This window comes from Lathamus discolor, chromosome 4, assembly GCF_037157495.1.
Source record: "Lathamus discolor isolate bLatDis1 chromosome 4, bLatDis1.hap1, whole genome shotgun sequence".
In the NCBI taxonomy this organism is placed as follows: Eukaryota; Metazoa; Chordata; class Aves; order Psittaciformes; family Psittacidae; genus Lathamus; species Lathamus discolor.
In genome coordinates, this window is record NC_088887.1 from 56,326,411 (window position 1) to 56,346,096 (window position 19,686).

At 40.6% G+C, this 19,686-nt stretch overlaps 1 long non-coding RNA gene across 3 annotated transcripts; it reads left to right on the top strand.

Moving 5' to 3' along the window:
• The first annotated feature begins 12,697 nt into the window (after nucleotides 1–12,697).
• On the top strand, nucleotides 12,698–18,884 carry LOC136012674 (uncharacterized). Of its 3 annotated transcripts, none has more exons than XR_010611893.1 (5): nucleotides 12,698–13,959; nucleotides 14,253–14,550; nucleotides 15,506–15,595; nucleotides 16,186–16,267; nucleotides 17,005–18,884. It is a non-coding gene; the product is annotated as an uncharacterized LOC136012674 (long non-coding RNA). The 3 variants fall into 3 exon arrangements; XR_010611894.1 differs by having other exon boundaries at nucleotides 12,698–13,666; nucleotides 13,775–14,550; XR_010611892.1 differs by having other exon boundaries at nucleotides 12,698–14,550.
• Nucleotides 18,885–19,686: the final 802 nt, after the last annotated feature.

The window sequence follows — 19,686 nt, forward strand, 5'->3', positions numbered from 1 at the left end:
GTTACAAAATTACTGTCTCAGAAGTAAAGATATACTAGGAATACATGTTTCTGCAGCTGTTTAACACAGACTTGTGCCTTTTGTGAATCTGTAGCATGATGTAAGTCTTAGAGAGGTTGTTTTTTTTCCCCACTGGTCCTGGTGTATTGTCTGTGCCCAGAAGGGACAGTTACTTCCCAAGCACCTACTTCCTTTGTCATCCTGCTGTTCTGTAGGAGCCTCTTGTCTTGTTTACTTGTCATTATCCTAGCCCAGCTTGCGCAATATACTCTGTGTTCTCTGTGACTCCTTCTATGTTCCTTGATATGTGTGTTTCAGGAGACTGAGTGAATTTACTGACACATTGTTCCAGTGGGACGGGGAGATGGTGTCCTTCCCGTTGGACCAAGGAGCAACTAAGATGCAGAAGAACTCAGGGAAAACCCTTCCACTGAAACCTCTGCAGCCTGATTTTTTTGAGAGCACCTTATATTAGCAATTGAAAGAATGGCTCTTGGTTTTCAGCTGCAATTTGCAAGAAGTAGGGCATTAATATTAACTTACAGATTTTGACGTTAAAATAATTACAGGCATGCACAATTTCAGATTCTGTGGAAATACGTTTTAAAACCAGCATTGTAACAATGCATTGATACTTCAGTGACTCCAGTTGGCTCCACTGGAGCATAAAACAGGTATTATGAAGAAAAAATTATACCCTTTTTACCACATATTTATAGAAATTTATTTTTTATGGTAGCACAGACAGAATGAATCTCCAAACTAATAATCAGATGGCTATCTTGAAGCTCCACAGATCTAATGTGCCACATTGTCTCAGGCTCTATCATGCTGATGATAGCTATTTCTCTTAGATCTCACCCCTCCTAGACACAATCTAAATTATTTGCCTCTCAAGAGACAGAAGTCAGGCTTTCTGCAAGTGAAAAAGAGGGAAAATATGCTGATCAAATGCAATACACAGGCTGGAGCATCCATTATTTAAGCATATTTCAATTATTTTAAACATATCACTGCACTAGTCTTTGTTTTCAGCAGCTTGATCCTGAGAACCTGTTTACTGACTTTAATAGTTGAGAGCCAATCTTTACGCACAGGAGGGATTATAGAATCACAGTATTGTTCATGTGGGGTTTTTCTCCATTTGTTTGATTTCAAGGTTCTTGCTAGTAGAACTGTGTATACCTTTAACCCTATTGTCTTTATGTCATGCTTCTTCGCCATTTTGACCAAAGCCTCTGATGGTTCCTAGTGGTTCCCGGTGTCAGGAGCTTCTAGTGGAAGTGTAAAAGATATTATTAATTCCTTAAGAAATTAGAAAGACTTGTCCTCATTGGAAGGAAACAACTATGAAACATCCATACTAGGATAGCCCACAATAGCCTGCAGTCCTCTGGGCAATGTGGACTTCTAGTCAGAGGGCTATTACGCAGCTGGTCGCAGACATGTGTCAGCTCTCTGGAGCCCTAGAGATCCTGCTCAGGCCTTGAAACAGCATTATTCTTCCTTTTTTTTCTGTTTTTGGTGAAACTCCCATGCTGCGTTGACAGTGAACTGAACTCCAAAGAAATCAATCTTTCATCCACCTTTCACTCTTTCATGATGGGATTCCCTTTCTAATGCCATTTTTGCAAGATTATGGCAAACAGTTGTCACAGTTGTTGTTTTTTGTTTTGCATTCCTTTCTAGCCTCCAAAATACCACTGGATGAAGTTATCTGCAAATAAAGATTTGTTTCTATTTTTCATAGAAATGCCAGACTTTGTTTCCCTTCTTTTCTTCTCAATTGCTGTGTTATGTATTGCATAAAATATAGAGCAGCCATTGGACATGACCATTCAGTTCTGTTTTTTCAGAGCCTGCTAATCTCACTGTATGTAGCCACATCTGGCCTTATAACTTCACTCATGAACACACTGCATTTTATGAGGCATGAAGGGATCTTGCAGACTCCACTTTTCTGAGCAAGGTTTTCAGGTGCAGTAGTGAGTGCATGGTGCCTGCCTGTCCCCCAACAGCCACTTTACTTGGGGCATGTCCTGGGACATCAAGAAATGCAGCCACTTGTGCATGAGGATGCACTTACAGTCCCATACATAGTCCGCGAGGTTATGCTCAAAATTCAGGCTGAACATAAAAATACACATGCTTTTTTAATCCTTTTGGCTGGAAGTATGCAGCTCTGGCATTCCACTTGAGAGCAGAGGGTGATAGAAAAGTGAAGGATTCCTAGAAATATAACACCTTCACCACTGGGGGAAAAAAAAAAAAACAAACCTCCCGGGGCTGGTGAAGTGCCAGAAATGAGAAATCAAGTAATCTTCTCGATTAATATTATCTTTCCAAAGAAAAGAAGACATACAATAGCGGCAGGAAACTTTTGTTAGTGAGTTGCTTTCCTTCCAGCTGTGGGATTGCAACAACAAAACTGTAGCTCAGCAATACATGTTGCAGTTATGCCAGGGGCAAGATACTATTCAGAAGGGAACATCTGTAAATAAACGAAGATTAAAAAAAGAAAGGAGTCATCAGTGATCATGTGATGATGAGCAAAGATAAAGATATTCCAGACTGAACTTGGAAGCAGAACTTTCCAACCTCATTTGCTGTGCAAAGCACTGGGAATACTAGTATGGGTTGGTTACCCCCCCCCGCCTCTATTGCTGATGAAGAAGGAAATTGTAATTTTATCCTCATTTTACACCGAGTTTGGAGTAATTGGCTAGAAAAAAAGCGTAAAGCCGATGTGGAGGAGGATTCAGTGCAGTACTTTCAGTTATAGCCTTAAAGAGTGCCATCTAGGGGTAACTCATTAAAACCTCGTCTCTCCTTAAAAATCAAACCAGAAAATATTTCACCTGCATGATGCTCCAAGATCTTGCTACAGCACACTGCTTGGAGTACATATGGTGGCATTAAAGCTATAGGAAAGAAGATTAGCAAGAGATCACTACAGGATACAAAATAACTAAGTTCAGAAAATCATCGTTCTCTCACCTCCACAAGTTACCTGGCATTTACAGCCAAATCCTCCCATGCTGTCCAATAATTCAATTTATTGTCCAGCTTGTGAGAAAAACTATGAGTTTTAAAATCCTAATTCTTTAATGTGGTGAGTAAATTAAGACAATTAGTTTTCTTTGCTTGTTTTTCTGATAGGACAAAAAGGAAATGTGTAATTCAGTCATATTTACCTAGAGTTTTGATTTATTATGTTGCCTGTTTTGATCTCCTATTCTAACTTTGCACATTTTTAATCATATATTTGGAGTAATATGATCAAGTTCATAATTACACTTCTGCCTAATGTTTCCTTTACTTAGCATTGCTTGAGTTGGTTTAAAGAAGCCTGTTTTTTCTCCTACCTTTCTGGAAATAATGATAGGCAAGTAGATAAATTCTGAAGGTCTCAAGGCAGCTAATTATGTTGAGATACTTTGATGATGCTTGAATTTCTACCATTATTTAGTCTCCTAAAAGAAACTTGCTAAAGAAAATTTCCATTATTTTTATTCTTTTGGAAAGAATCCTAAAGTTCTTTCAAGAAACACTCAGAAGGACCTGTGCGTTTAGGACCAGCTCTCCAGGCTTCAGGCATGAAGCCACACGCAGGAAAGGTCCCCTTCTCCTGCCGGAAGCAGCATTTGTTTTTTCTACCACACCTGTGTTGCCTGTTCTTTTGTCACCTCTTTTTGTCCTAGCATAGTCAAAAATGTATCTTACGTATGTCTGTCTTGCAAGGCATTCCATAAAGAGGTCTATTTGAGTCAGCCTTGCTGTAACCTCTCTAGCATATACATTTCCTAATTTCTTTGGGTTTGGAACAATCTTCAAACTCTATATAGCTGTTAATCAGGTTACAGTTTGGTCTATGGCTTGTGCTCCAAGGTGCTGTTAAAGATACATATCTAGAGAACTTCATTCTGCTCATGTCTCTAGTATCATTGTTACATCGTTATATTCAGTTAGTTTCCAGGGAAGAGCTGCAGTCAACCAGTCCTATGTTAAATGAGGCTATGATAGAAGAAGCTGGTCTCATTTTCCCTTGAGCTGCACAGCATTTTTTCTTTACAATATTGATTTAATAATTTAGAAATATTTGATGTTTACAAGTTCTGATGGAAATAAAAACTGTTGGCAAATGTATCAATGTCTTTCTGTCATTCAGTGATCACTCCCATGAATTCATAGCACCCCTTTTACAAGCAATCTCCACCCTCTAAACCATATAATTTCAACAAAATGATAAACAGTCAGTTCCTTATTTTTGTAAGCATGATTTATAAAATGGGGTGGTGGAAAGAAATCATCATTATGGGATAGCGCGCTAAAAAAACTCCAATGTCGACCTATGATACCAGGAAGAAAATGAACTGGTAGAAATTGTATAAATGGTTAACAATTATTTATTGTGTTCTTGTTCTGTCTAGCATTTTTCACATTACTGAACTGGAAAACTCAAGGTGTTAATGGTGCTAGAGGGTGAAATTCCTCCCACTTTTGCCTCCTTCCAGATCAGTGTCAATACCCATTGATTTTCATAGGTCTCATACTCAGGTGGTGGCACATAACACATGCTTCAGTTTTGTGCATACCTAAGTACACATAATACTTAAGTAAGTGTATATGTTACTGGAGCCCAGAAATGGTAAAGGTTTTTATTTCAAACTAAATAATGGTGTGTGAAACTGTGCTGTGATTAATTTTTTCCCCTCAGTAGCTAGCCTCTAATGGCAAGTCTTTCTTCCTCCCATTTTCTGCTTTTAGTAGAGAGGTGCTGTTATTTAGCAAGTGGCTTTGTCTACTCTACTGTGCTAGAATAGTAAAAATAGCCAAAAATTGCAATAATAACTGAGCCATTTCCTACCTTTTTAAAGAACTGTACAAATATGAATGAATCGTTCATAATAGCATATGATTATCTTTTACAGCATCTACATTATAAGAGAAATAAAAGCATAAAGAGCTTTAGAAAGGTAACAATTAGTTTTGCAGGGGTTTTTATTTTGTTGTTCAAGTATATTATACTATATAGAACAGAACTAATATCTACTAAAAGTATATAAAAAAGAGGAGAAGCTTAATACTCCATACTGGATACAGCTGAAATAATTATTTAATGTTGTTGTTAATATTCTTTAATTGTTGCCTGGCCAACAACCTTTTTGCTTTGTGTTTCTTTTGTCTTGGAAGCATTCAAGCTCTGATGCACCTATGTACAATTGCAGGACACTTCCCACCTATGATCACTAAAATGCAATAAAGCAGTGTTTTAACCTGAATAATACGTAATGGAAAAATACTACATGCTGGTAAGCCCTCCTCTCCCTAAAGTATTTTAAGTTAAAATGCCAAGATGGGAAATTGTATTAGCCATACACCTCTCCACCTGCCAGTAGCTGCTTTGAGTGGAAATAAAGTGGAAAAACCTGAACTGGAGCAAATCCCATTCTGAGAGGGAGACTGGTACATAGGCATCCATGTACCTCTCTAATTAGCAACAGCACTCACTGTGCCTGTGCTCAATTAACACTTTGTAATTGTAATTTCATCTTAACCCCATTTTTGATCTTATATAATGTCTCAAGACAGCTAAACTTCTTTTCCTCCTGTCAGAAGGGAGTCACTAGCAGGGAGCTGGAGTGCTCCTCCCCAGACCTCCTCTAGCAGCTGCTGTGCCTGCTATGTGAAAATGTATGTTTCACCCTTCAGCTAGATCTAATTTAGAAATCTTTGAGCTCTTAATGATTTCCTATAGTTTGGCCTAATTGAATCTAAGTGCTTTTGCATCAAAACTAGAGTCCCCATCTGGGCTGAAGCTAAAAACCTGTCACCCTGAAATACAGTCCCAGAAACACAAGCCCTCCTCCGTGTCAACAGTTGCCGTCTACTGCATCAAAACCAGACACAGTCATCTTCTGTGTTGCAAAAATAGTTTGATGAAGACCGAAGTCTTCTGCAGAATTGAATTACCACCAATCTATGCAGCAGCTGCTCCATGCAGCGAAGCTGCTGCAGCCTGAGGGATCCCGCTCTCCAAGAAAGGAGGCATGACTGCAGGAGCTGCATGGTGTCCCCCGTGAGAGAAGGGAGTTCTACCCCTGCTGAGGAATGTGCCTCTCAGGGCAAGGCACAAAGCGCTCCCTGTACTCTGTGACTTGAGATGCTGAGTATGACAGACCAGCAGGTCAAAAGATCCATCTCCAGCACATGCATTGAGGCATGGAGCAGGAAAGAAAGCTCTGCTGAGAGTTGTATCTCGTCTCAGGTGTCTGGGGAATGAGACGCAGGGGTCAACTGGGTGAGTGCTCTGCTGAGGGAGAGACACAGAATCATAGAATCACAGAATGGTTTGGGCTGGAAGGGACCTTTACAATCATGCAGTTCCAATGCCCTGCCATGGGCAGGGACACCTTGTACTAGACTAAGTTGCTCCAAGCCCCATCCAGCCTGGCCTTAAACACTGCCAGCGATGGGGCAGCCACAGCTTCTCTGGGCAACCTGTTCCATGACGGCAGACTCAGACAAAGTGGGCTGGGCTCCCCTGTCTCTCTCTTCCAGTGGTGTTTGCTGTTAGCTTTCCTCTAAATCCATGAAAGCCATTAGTGAAACCCCATTAGTTTCCCTAAGAAATTCTCACCTTACATGCTACTACAGTAATGTACTTAACCCAGTGTCTAACCATTCTCAGTCACCTCCCCCCTCCAAATTCTGCTGTTCTCTTTAATGTTCAGGCAGGAACAAGAAATATTTGCATCATGTCTCTATTCAGAAGCCTCTTATAAGCACACCATACAACTACTGCACAGGGCAACATCTTTTACTGGTCTATTAATAATTATAATAGTAACAGTAGCAAGTAACTGTGAAACACAACTACAGAATATGAATCCATGATCTTATCCCAAGGTAAGAATAACAGTATGAGTGATATCTTACAATCATCTAGCTACCAAAATTATATCCCTACAACACTAGACAGACTTGTTGCTTTTATTTTAAAGACTGTCTAATTAAGAGCACTCCTGATGTGTCTTGGAAGGCGGAAGGGTTAAGGCAATTGCTGTCATACATTCAAAGTAAATCAGACTGTTAGGCTCTAATATTTATTCAGTTTCTGTCTTGCTACATTATACTCCCAAAGTAAATATCATTGCAGTGTAGGAAGTTATTTACAAAAGAAAAGCTAAGGAAAGCTATTCCATCATTTCTATTTTCATCAAGGTGAAAAACATGCTCTTGCAATCATCTTACTGGGCTCAATCCTATGCTCCATTAGCAGGTAAATTTTCCATTTAAGTAAGTGCAGATGTTGCTTTTGTAAGAGAATTTGGTATTCTGTAGCAACACCTCATCTTGTTATCAGTAAAGTCAGTGGGAGACATGCTTCTGAAGGTAATGACGGTAAAATGGGATCTTTAGTGGTGTTCCCAGTTCTACACCAACGGGAAAAGAGCCACCAGTTTCACAGTTCATGGAAGTTCCCATCAAATAATTGCTTTGCTTCTGGTAAAAAAACAAATGGGAGCGAGCCTGAAATTTAAGAAATTTCAAAGTAACCTGCACTGCAGCATGGGAAGAACATCAGACCTTAAGCATTTTAGTAATCCTCAAGAGGAGAAATCACATGATTGATTGAATGACTTCAGCATTCCAGTTAATGTCAATATGCATGCAAACAGCACCTGAAGTTGCTGATTTTATTTCAAAAAAGAAAAAAAGTTAGATTCAAAATTCCCTGTCTTCCCTAGAAATGCCACAGAAACTAATGAAACCCTTTGTTTTAAATGAAGGATGTTTCAATTTTCCTGTCAGTAATATTCTTTTCAACTTTTAGTTTGGCAGGAAGCAGAAGAATCCTCAGATTTATCCAAAATGTTTTAAATTTTGACTGTGATTTGTTTGCATTTTCCTACTTTGAACTCTTTCATACATACTAAGCAATGCTCTCAGGTGACCTTCTGAAATATCCTGGAATCCAATTTGGCAGTTGGAGACAGCATATAGCTCCAAAACCATCTCTTCAGTTAGTTTGTAGGACTGTATACCCCCTTATATCACGTACAAAAGCCCTTGGAGCTCTCCCTAGAGATGTTCACAGTGGGCAGTTAAGGAGGGGTGATGCACAGATCTCACCAACTCTTCTGCATATTTCAAACTTACAATATTGTCTCTGGACTTAAGCCAGGGAATTAATTTAACTTCTCATGGCAGACTTTTTTTGTCGTCGGCATAGGTGATACTCCTCAGATAATTAAAAAGGTCAGCCTACAAAGCTGTTGGCTTAGGAGAAATAAGAGATTAGTTAACAGACATGTATTTCAGTAATGTTACTTTTAATCAGCTGAATCACAAAATTCTTCCAATTCTAAGTTTATGAAAAAAATATATAATGCTCATCTAAGCAGACACACAATTCCAAAGATGCACCTTTTCCATAAATAGCTGGCAGAGTTGTTCATAGTTTATTGCAGACATTCCCAAATACTTATAAATTTTATTGTAAGATTGGATGCTTTTATAAAATTGATCAATACAAAAGAAATGTTCACAATTTGTTCTTCTCTTTAAAGTGTCACTTGTTTATCAAGGTTCAACCTTCATAAATTCCGAATTCAAGAGCTGAATACCAAGGTTAAGAAGTAATAATAACAGTTGCTTTCAGGGTTCTTGAGTGCTTACTGCCAAGCAGCCCTTTACTGCCTCACCCTGCAGCAGGGCACTCGGGTGACAGTCATACTGGGCTGGCCATCGAGGCCACGTCTGTGCTGGTCACGTTAAGCACCCTTTGGGAATGTTTCAAGGCATTGCTTTAGCCTAACCGGGTGCCCAAAGAATTTGCAGTCATGGTTCAGGGGTCAGCACAGCCACGGATCTGTCCAAAGACACCAGGTGCATGGAACTGCCCTGCTGTCGGTGTCTGAATGCTCAGTAGGCGCAGGCAAGTGTTCATTGCCTCTGCCAGGGAATAACCCTCTGCGTATTTAACTTACTAGCATAAGCAAAGCTTTAGGGGCAGCAGTACAGCTAAAGTAACCTTCACATCAGTCAACAGTGGATGAACAATTAATAGAAGATGAAAGAAGTAGTGTAGTCTGTACAATTCAGTTGACTTCACACTTGTATTCATCTCTTCTTTCTTAAGTAGCAATTACAGCATTTACTAATTTTAGATCCTTGGTAGAATAAAAATAGGTAAAAAGATCAGAGCAACTTAAACCATCTTTTCTTTGAGACCCGTGAAAAACTGCACCTTTGAGTTGCTGCTGATTCTCATTTTTCAGTTGTTGCCTCTCTCTTGCAGCACAACTCCAAAAGAGACTGCTACCACTTCAGTGATGCATAGGCTGGGCAGCGATCCACTACTGTGGGGAAAAACGAACACTAAGGGAAGGAGTAGCTGGGGAGAGGAAGGAAACATTAAAATGCATGTAAAGCAAGGCGTGCAACACAGCACAAATCAGCTACATTGAAGTATGAGCTATGACAGGAATCACATGAAACGAGTTCTGCAGCATCTGCCACTTTTAATGTATGCCCTATGGGACTCCAGCTGGAGTTCCAAATCAGGATCTTACTGCAGCCAACCACACTTGCCTTTCCCACAAAAACCTCTCTCCGCCTTTTTCTCAAGGGAAACGCCACAGGTAATTCAGGATGAGTTCCACTGGGTCTTGGGGAGCCTATGGGCTGTGGCAAAGGGATCAGCCTGACCATGGTCCCTCATGGAGCAGCTGCCACTGACAGTAGAATTCATGGGTTTGGGAGGTGGAACAACTGAGAAGTAAATCTCAGCGTATTTTCCACAGTATCCTTTTCTACAGACTTCTTGAGGCTTTTTCCCTCCCAAGCACAGACCTTGTTATCCCCTGGCTTCTCTGTTATACCTAATTGGAAGTCAGCCACCTGAAATGGTCATCCTGTTCTTCCAAGTGTATGTGGCAGTCTGGTGTAGGTATTTGGAGTGTGATTCATCAGACCGAGGGTGGACATAGACATCTGAACTAGCTGTCTAGGCTCCATTTGTCATTTACTGAAACAGATACTTCTACCAAGTGACTCATCTTATGCTAAAGTTGCTTTCTGAAATGAATGGTATGCCAGAAAGTGCCCATTTCCCTCCATTAATTTCAAAGGGAGTTCAGATGTGCTTCAGACATCTGAACTCTGCATAGGACGGCAGGAGACAATATGCTGCACAGGAGGTGCAGGGTTGCTCAGACTTGATCTACTGCTAGAAGCAGATGTCAGTTTACTCATTTCTAGGGAGCAGGTACGCCTCTTGCCAAGCAGAAAGCCCGTGGTCCTTGTAGCCTTCTGCTTCCTCACAGCTTTTAGGTTTGGAAAGGCTGAGCCAAGTAGCCACCCCGAGCCCAAGGAAAGAAGCAATGGTGGGCAGTGGTCTTCCGGGAGACTCCCAGCCTCAAGTTTTTACTTCACCACAGTAAAAGTGCAGGTATAGCCGGATGTGTCATTTTTGAGTTTCCCAGACCAGTACAAATTCACAGACACGTAAGGAACCCCTTCATAGCAAAGCCTTATTTGTCCTCTTAGCCATGGGTACAAACCACCAGATTTATCACTGATGTGAAAAACACCCTGCTGGGCTCCCCCCAGTGGTCCCTCCAACCAGTATTCCAACTCCAGCAGCGGCAGCAGAATATATTATTTAGGTAGAGTATGCGAGCCTACCATTTTCTGCCATCTGTTCTCTCACTTACCTCTCCAGAATGGAGTAATTTCATTCAGAAGTCGGAACTTTCCCTAGGCTTCCTTACCTTTTCTACCCAGACCTGCAGAGATTTTATTGGAGTGCTTGTTTTCAGTTTGAATTGAGGCAGTTTACCAGGGCTTCTAATACCATATTTGTAACAATACCAATACAATAATACTACTACTGTATGAGTCCTAGAATACCTATATGGTATTTAAAACAACAGAAGTGTCTAGATATAACACTTTTACCTGACTGCTAGCCATTCGCTGCAACCTTGAATACAGAGCATCTGACTCAGCTGCTCACTCTCTGCATCGGGAGAAACTGCCTGCCTGCTGATAGCTTTTTCCTTAGATACCTGTTAGTGCCCACAGCCCTCTTTCTTGTCTGTCATCCTCTGTTGGCTTATGTTCATACTTTCAAGAGCAAATTGTTCTTAGTCTGCCAGGTATCAGAAAGGGTATATTCCCCCAAAACCAGCATCCTCGTTGCGTTTTCAAGGATTCATGTTGCTTTGCTTTTCTTGCTGGCCCTGCTACATCTTCCATTTGATTTAATTCTCTGTGCTGAAGCAAAATAATACCTCCTCAGTAATGCGTGTATGATACTAAAAATATTACACATCATTGCCTTGTTTGCTATAGTTTGCAAGTCTAATGGTGTTCTACATCATGTTCCTCAGGTCTTGGATACTAAAGTCATAGTTAGTGTGAGGATCTCAGCCTTCACTGCACAAAGGAAGTATTTCTGCCCCTCTTTGTTGCAGTGTAAAGCTTGAAAACATTATTTAGTTAAAAATAAAAATGCGAAAATCTGGAATCAATTTAATATAAAAACTAGGCTTATGATTTTTGTGATTATGCATCACTTTGGTGGGGGCAGGGAGGAAGGGACATTCATTCATTATTTCTGAATGTTTGCAGGTGGCAATATTAACTATGGAAATTTCATTTTTGGTAATGCTTTGTCACTAATGCCCTCAGAACAGCAATAATATCCTTCTCCCCTTAGTTTGTGTGAATATATGTAGTCCTATGCTCTAATAATATTCTCTCTGCAGGTTTGGACCCTGATCTTGCAAGCTGTATTTTGTACCCATGTAAAGTGCTGCAGTGATATGCAGCAGTAGTATGCAGAAGTAAGAAACCCTGGCTGTGTAAGATAACAGATCTTGCAGCTAAGCAAATTGAGTGCAAAAATTGGGAGACATTTATTTTCTCGATATTAAATTTTCCTTTACAAGAAACCACACTATGTTCAAACTCTGCAATATTAAAATAGAAGACAACGTAATACACAATTCCTGTTCACTAATTGTCCTTTACTCCAAAAGTCAAAGGATGCACCTCTTCTAGAACCCTCTCTCCGGAAGACACACGAACACCAGCATAGAAATAAGAGGGGTTTTAACGTCAAACCGGAAAGGTTGATACCTTCCTTTCGGTCCCATTAGGTGGAGCTCTCAGACAAGAAGAAATGACCGAAAAAAACCCCAACCCAGCAGGCGCCCTTAGGAATTATTAGTACTGTACTATGCGGGTATTTTTCCCTGCTGAGAGCCCTCTCCTCTTTATAGAATTTATTTGTATCCAACTAGAAAGCTTATTACATGCTTTCAAAACTACTATTACTCAGCAACCTGCCTGTACAAGGTTTTCATTAGCTTAACACATTACTGAGAGATCAAGCTGCAAACTTTCGAGGTAGCTGAATGCTGCATCACTGGGGTCAGCATAAATAACCAGACCAACAGAGAAATGGTTATGATAGAGAAGCAGAGCAGGTAAAGAATTTAAGAGCAATAAATAAATTGGAAAGTTCCAGCAAGTGCTTGACCTCGTCTCCAGTAATGATAAAAGTCCATCGACATGAATGGTGCAGGATTCGGCTGAAAAATTCACCATGCAGACACAAACGCATAACACAAATGGGAATAGGAAAATGTTTCTAACCTGATTTTCTGCTGTTTTCCAGTTCCAGTTTCTATTCTTGTTTTGATTTTGTACTTCATGTATTATATTCTTACAAAGTTTTGGGGTAGCTCTCCCAATACCTACACAAGGGGAAGGACAAAGATTACCCTGTGTGAAGTACTGAGCAAGCAATGGACAGAATGGTGGGTACATATTTCTAAGGCTACTGGCTCTTGCACTAATTATTCATTATGTGCAGTAACTCAGCAATGTCAATGCTTTTGCTAACTAAGTGGCTGTGGTTGGCAAAATGGAAAAGAGGAAAACAGTGTAATATAAACAATTACCAGAATTACAGAAATTAGCAGATGTTGTCCAGATATATGTGGAAGGAAGAAGTCTGAACTAGTTCCTGTTAGACTACACTGTGTTTAGGATAAATGACTGACTTAATTTAATCAATTTGACTGTGATTAAACCCTGCTAGTTTTATCTTCATGAAAGCAAACAGGACACTTCTATAACTGATCATTTCAGTAAGGCTTAGCCTGCCTCCTAGATTTATTCTTGATACAAAAATCTGATCATGTCAAGATCATTGAGATCCGATGCTGGAAGGTAATTTTTATTTTATGTTTGAATATCATCTGTCCAGTTCCAGGTTTTGCCCCAAAACCTGTTGCAGACACTCAAACAATCTGAAAATCTGTTCCATTTTCACTTCTTAAAACCTGTACTCCTTTGTGCCCAAAGGAAAAACTATTTAGCCCCTTGTCCTAAAATAAGTAATATGCAGTGTCTGTGAAACTGAGAACTAGCAATTTCATGACTGTGCTGAAATTAGTTTGCCTCATTATCTGACAAGGTTTAATTTTACACACTACCTAGATTTGCTTCACCATCGTAAAAAGAAAACTTCTACTGGTATAGACTGCTGCAGTGTGAGAAGAGTGTCTCACCCCAATATTGAAGGCTTCTTCCACGCTTCCATACTCTTCAGCTCTGCATGTTTCCCCAGAGGAATGATTTGTGATCAGTATGAACTTTTAAGCTTTTATTTTTTCCCATCCCAAACCTGCTGCTGACATAAGAAAGGTGTCACAGATCAGAATCTGACCTTTCCTTCCTGAACCTGTCACCATAGACCAGGACCGTTCTGGAGCACCGGGCAACATGCACTGGTCCTAGTGGCTGCAGCTGTAGCTTCCACAACCTGTTACAGATACAGAGAGCATAAAAAGCCAGAGCTTCAGGAGCACATCTTCCTTCTAACTTGCCCTCACCTGCCTTCAGGATGGCCTTAATGACTACAGAAGCCTACGCATTGTGGTATTCATCAGCTCCATTCTCTCTCATATATGGTCACTCATAGCCTCTATGCACTTATCCTGAGACCCTTAACTCTAATGGAGGGAGGAGTTATCCCTGTTTTCACTTTCAGGCTAAATAACTTTAGCACTATCCTGGGAGCCTACAGCAGAGTAGAAAACTGAACCTGATTCTGGTGCACCCTAGCTCTGCCCGTATTTCAAGGTGACATTACACAAAGAGATGACCGTAAGTCTTATTTAAGCTTCCAAAGACAGAATTAAGGTTACGACAGTCTTACCCTGTTTGCCTAGATACCAGAGAGAAGCTACCAGGAGAAGCATCAAGACCGTAGAAAGCTGAAGCACTTGGTCCCACCCGGTGAGCCTCTGACAAAGTCCTGTAGGCAAAGAACACAGCTGTTAAGATTCACCTGGCTAGGCATGACAGAACCATCATGCCAATTTTCCCAGTGTAAAGCAATAAGCTCTCTCTCCAAATCTGAAAATTTCTCAACTGTGAGCTTGTTTTTAAGAGATGAGTGATGTTCACTGGAAGTTTTTCCAGCAGAAAATTCCCCTCCAGCTTCCCAGTGTCCATGCACCTGAACAGGTGAGAACGTTCTCTTACCCATGATTCAGTATCTTGCTACAGTGTGGTTAAAAGGCAGAAAGTCAACCTTAACTACTGAGATTTCCATGAAGTTAAATTAAAAGTGTCAAGCTATTGTGACTACCTTTGTCAAAATCTGGGTGACAAGCTCTGCTGTGCAGCAAAATGTGCTTGTTTCGCAAAACGCTGGTGAGGAATAGCAGGATGCTTCTCCTCAGGAGGCTGCAGCTACACGAACCTTCTGGCTGTATCTGCTCAGCTTGCATCTGACCCTGGCACCCAGAGCTGAGCCACCTCATAGAAAGGGAGAGCCTGAGAATATAGCCAGTACAGGTGCTCAGGGCTCAGAAGGAAAACAGTGTGATCTTGATGAGAAAAATAATAGCATTCACACCACCAAAATCCCAATCTGCTTCTGATTGTGCTGCACCACTCTCTTTCTTTCATTCACCTGATTTGGACATGGTGCTTTGAAGAGAACATAAATACGCTTCTCTTGACTTCTTTATCTGTCCTTTTGGAAAAATGCTTAGTGCTTGTACTGTGTATCCTAATACGGTTTCTTTTTGAATATCTATTTCAGAAAACACACCCCTACTGCAGCACAGTGCAGCCTATAGCAATGAAGAGGAATAATAACAAAATCCTTAAAGACAGATCAGGCGTTCTGAGTGCTATGCTTGGGTCAAACTTGAATCTGAAGGGCTTCTATATATAATCAAAAAGATATTTTTCTCACTCTCACAATAGATTATATGATGCTGGAAATTTCTGCTGCTCATTATGTGAAATTATTTATTATTAATATTAATTAACTGAAATCATTATACTTCTTAAAGTCAAACTTTTATTTACTCTGAATAAATCCAGCCTCCTATTTAGTAACAGTCTTCTCCTATTAAGCTTTATTGAGACCTCATCCTGACAATGGCTGTACATCCCCTATTAAACACAGGTGCTTTGTGAGGACCCTGAGATGCCGTGCTAAGCAAAGCTTCCCAGCCCAGTTACATGCTTCACTTAGGACTCATCTGTTCAAAACCTGGTAATCCTGCACATTTGTTTAAACAAGTGGCTCTGCCATGACCAGCCCTGACCTACTTTTCTCAATGCCTTATTTGTTGCACACACGTTTCAGCTTTCCTCCAACTACACTCAAACACAGGCTGCCTTTTGCTGTTAGCAAAATGCTCAAAACAAGGGGGCCCTGATGAGGGAACACCAACATCACTCTGCCACACAGGGCAGAAAGTACAATGTATTGCCAGCATCCAGCATAACCAGAGGTAGTTATCTGCTCCTCAAGTGAGCTTGGGATTAATTTCTCTTAGATGGCCAGTTTGACTTCTTATTGCACAGAAACAGAGCAGCAAATCAAACATAAACACGTAATTCTTGCAAAATATAGAAATCTATAGAAGAAAATACAAATGCAATTAAAGGGTAACAGTGTTTAACAGTGACCATGTCTAACCTCTCTTTACCATTCGAAAGAGATAGATGGGAGACAAAACTAGATCACTCCATGCAGAATACACCTCTCTTAATCTTTTCAATAGAACCACATTAGAGCTTTCTGTTGGTCATATCGATCTCTTCCCACATTGCATGTGACCTATCATATTTTTTTTCCAGGACATCTTTCTGCTCTTTAAATGACAGCTTGATTGTTGGAGCCAATCTCCATCACAGCAAAACTGTTTATCTAGTGGTACGGGTGAGTGGAGCTATTAGTCCTGAAGTCCTGTTGTGTCGCTGCTGGTGAGAGAAAATGATTTTAAATTGAATGGATTCTGTTTTGATGTCCAATATCTAAATCTTTACTTCAGAAGCGTTTTTCTAAAGGTGCACGCAAGAATAGAAAGCCTCCCCCCCCCAGCTCTTCCACTGAACTCCTCCACACAACGTCAGGCAATTCCCAGATGTTTTGCGAATAGCTTGCCTCTAACTTTGGGTCCCAGTAGATATTTTTCATTCCAAACATGGTATAAAAGGAAAATTTATACTTCAGTGAAAATTAAAATCCATAACCCAAGGTATTGGCAGAATGCTCATGTAGGAGCATGTAGGACGAATGAAGTTGAGAAGGGAAGGGAAAGGTGAGGTCTCAGTAACTGGCTTAGTTCTCTCTCCCTGCACTAAAGGACTAAAGACTGATTAGCATGATTATATAACTGAAATAAGTAAAACAGAAAAATCTCTTTCTATAGACTTCACCATTGCACCACAAACGAGAAGGCATGAAAATAATTCTCTTTTGAAATCTGATGGAAACATAGCTGAGCCATATTAACCACCTCTTCATATGGACATGTGCCTAAGCTTTTCTGTCCTCTGATGTGAAAGACACATACCAAAAGTGGTGATGGACAATTAGGTCAGAGATACCTCCTTTGCTCCTCCTTTTCTTTAACTCTCTTGCTGAGTTTATTCTGTGTTCTTAAATTCCTGCAGGTAAAATTGAAGAACAAAAGTGCAGCTGGGGTTTGTGAAAGTGGTAATTTGAAGAGTACCTTCATTCTCCAGACAGCTTGACTTTTCTCGTCAAGGAAGCATTATCTGTCAAACTACATGTTCCTCCTCCCTCATCTTCACTAACATGTAGCTGATATCTGAAAAGGGCTGACATTCAACAACATTCAGTATTTAGCCAAGTTGCATCCACAACGATAAAGTAATGAACTCATAACCACATTCTACTCCTCCTGGACAGAAGAATTAAGTAAATCACCCAAACTCGGATAGCGAGTCAGTGATACAGCCAATATGGGAGCTGAACTTTTCCTGAGTCTTAACCCTACTGTGTAACCACAAGTTCTTTTGGTCCGTCAATAACGACATTAACCACTCTAGAGGAAAATGACATGAAGAATAAATCCAACTAGCACCTACCACAGCCTTAGCTATGTATAGGATGAAATTCAGCCTGGGGAGAGGAGCAAACACAGTCCCTATGGCCAGGCCACGGTAGTCCAAGTGAACCATCTCCCCTCTTTTTCTGGGATGGGGTGTCTGTGCCATAAGCCAGATACCCTGCATGATGCCCGGGACACCTCTGAGTAAATCCAAAGGAAGACAGAATTAGCAGTCCTCTTTTGTCATCTTCCGTGGAAAGGTAGGAGGGCTTGTGTCTGTAGCTTCAAGAGAGCCAGGGAAAATAGAGCTACCTGATTTTCTGTCCCAGTTTGAGGCCTTGATTTGATAAAGATCCATTCTTACAGCTTTGAGTTGTTTTAGTTGCTTTTTCTTGCCTTTCATTTCCCAAACACTCTAACCTGAAAAGTGGAACTCCAGTACCCCAGGAGGGTATTACTGATGTGATGCAGCATGACAATATGTAACCCCTGTCTCCTTCCTGCATTTCTACTCTTGAGTGTTCTATAAAGAACATCTTTTTTCAAAGCTGTGTTGTGCCAAGGATGCCTGTAATACGTTCTTTACTGTGGCCAATAAGCTTTCCCATCTCCACTCCCCTCCCCATAAAGGACCATTACTCAATATCTCTCCTTGCTGTGAATCTTCCCAAACTGTAAAGTTTTAAACCTCCTTACATTAAGCTGCATCTTCTGAATAATGCTCGTGGACTATGAACTGTTAATAGTTTGAGTTTTCTCATGACTCTGGGTCATCCAAAGAGCTGACCAGAGGGAGGTCCATTAATCAGCGTCACGGATAACTCAGAGATTGTTTTCTGGCTCCCTCTTTTGAGAAGGAGACCTGCTTTGTTTGTTTGATTGCCCTTGGTGCAGCTTGTTCATGTCTGCCCAGGCTTTTATGCTGCGCCCATCATTGTGAAACGTGAGATGACTGATAACTCTCTTCTAATTCACTGAATAGATATTGTCTCAGCAGCAGCATGTTTTGGCCTAAAAAGCAGTATTTGAGGCCTGAAATGTAATCTATAGATTTATCTAACCTAATTAGTGCCACTTGCAGCAGTGTTTTACGATACAGACATACATTCGCTCAGAAAATCACTCAAGCTACAGAGTCAGCTGCCAGGCAGGCATCCCATCAATTCGTGGTCACTTACGGCTTGGAAAGGATTTGAAAGATGCTATAGAGGTGTAAGGCTCTGAAACACACTATCAGTCCCTTAAACAACATATTTTCCTATGACTGTTCATCGTCAAGTAGTCTTTTATTAGACTGAATTCCAGTTTTCACTCATTTCCTTGTCCTTTCATTACTTTCTTGTAATTAGGTAAAATTCTGGTTTTGTGGAAGTCAGTGATAAAAGTTCTACAGTAAAAAATACTGAATATATCTATTTTTTAAGACAATAGATTAAGTGTTGGACTAAATTAATATGCATTGAGCACCGTGCAGCAACGACAGATTCAAGCTCGCTTGTTGACAATTGCCTTTGGTATCTGTAACATGTGTGGCCCTCTTTATTGCAAACACATTCCAGGAACAGTTGGCTATGTGCGTTCACGGGGCATCTTAGATATGGTTCTGACGCTCGTTCTCCAAGGAATTGTTCTGTGCCTCTCAAAATCATTCTAATAAACCAGAATATATCTCCTGACTTTTTTTTTTTTTTTTTTTTTTACCTAGAATTCCCATGAAGCCATTGAAAACTAGACTTGCAAGGGAAGATCGTATTCAGAAATGATCAGTCTGTGTTTGACTCTGGACTGGAGTCACCTCCAGCTAACACCAATGTAAATCACAAGCCTTTCACTGACATCCCTGAAATTGCATGCAAAAGCAACTGCCCCCCAAAAGAAAGAGGTTAGGCTGGCTGGATGTTTTCATGGGTAAAGGAATGAAAAAAAAAATTATTTATTTCAACCTGAACTCATCAGTCTTCTTCCCAATCTGCCTGTCTTTAACTGCAATAGGGAAAACACACTGGGTTTGCATTGCTGCTAGTGTCAGGTTTACCGTGAGAAAGGATTAATAGCTACAACTCCTTCAAGCATCCAGCTCTGCCAGCACAAACCTTATCCACCACCACAGAACAGTGGTTGTTCCCTTTTTAAACACCACATCCTGCTCCCAGGCATTCAATGGCTTTGGATCCCCTCCCACACCAGGGATGTGCTATGAGTTGGCAGGATTTGTCTCCACTAGTGGAATCCAGGGTGACACGAACTGGCCAAGCTTGGGAATCTAAACCATTCCTGCCTT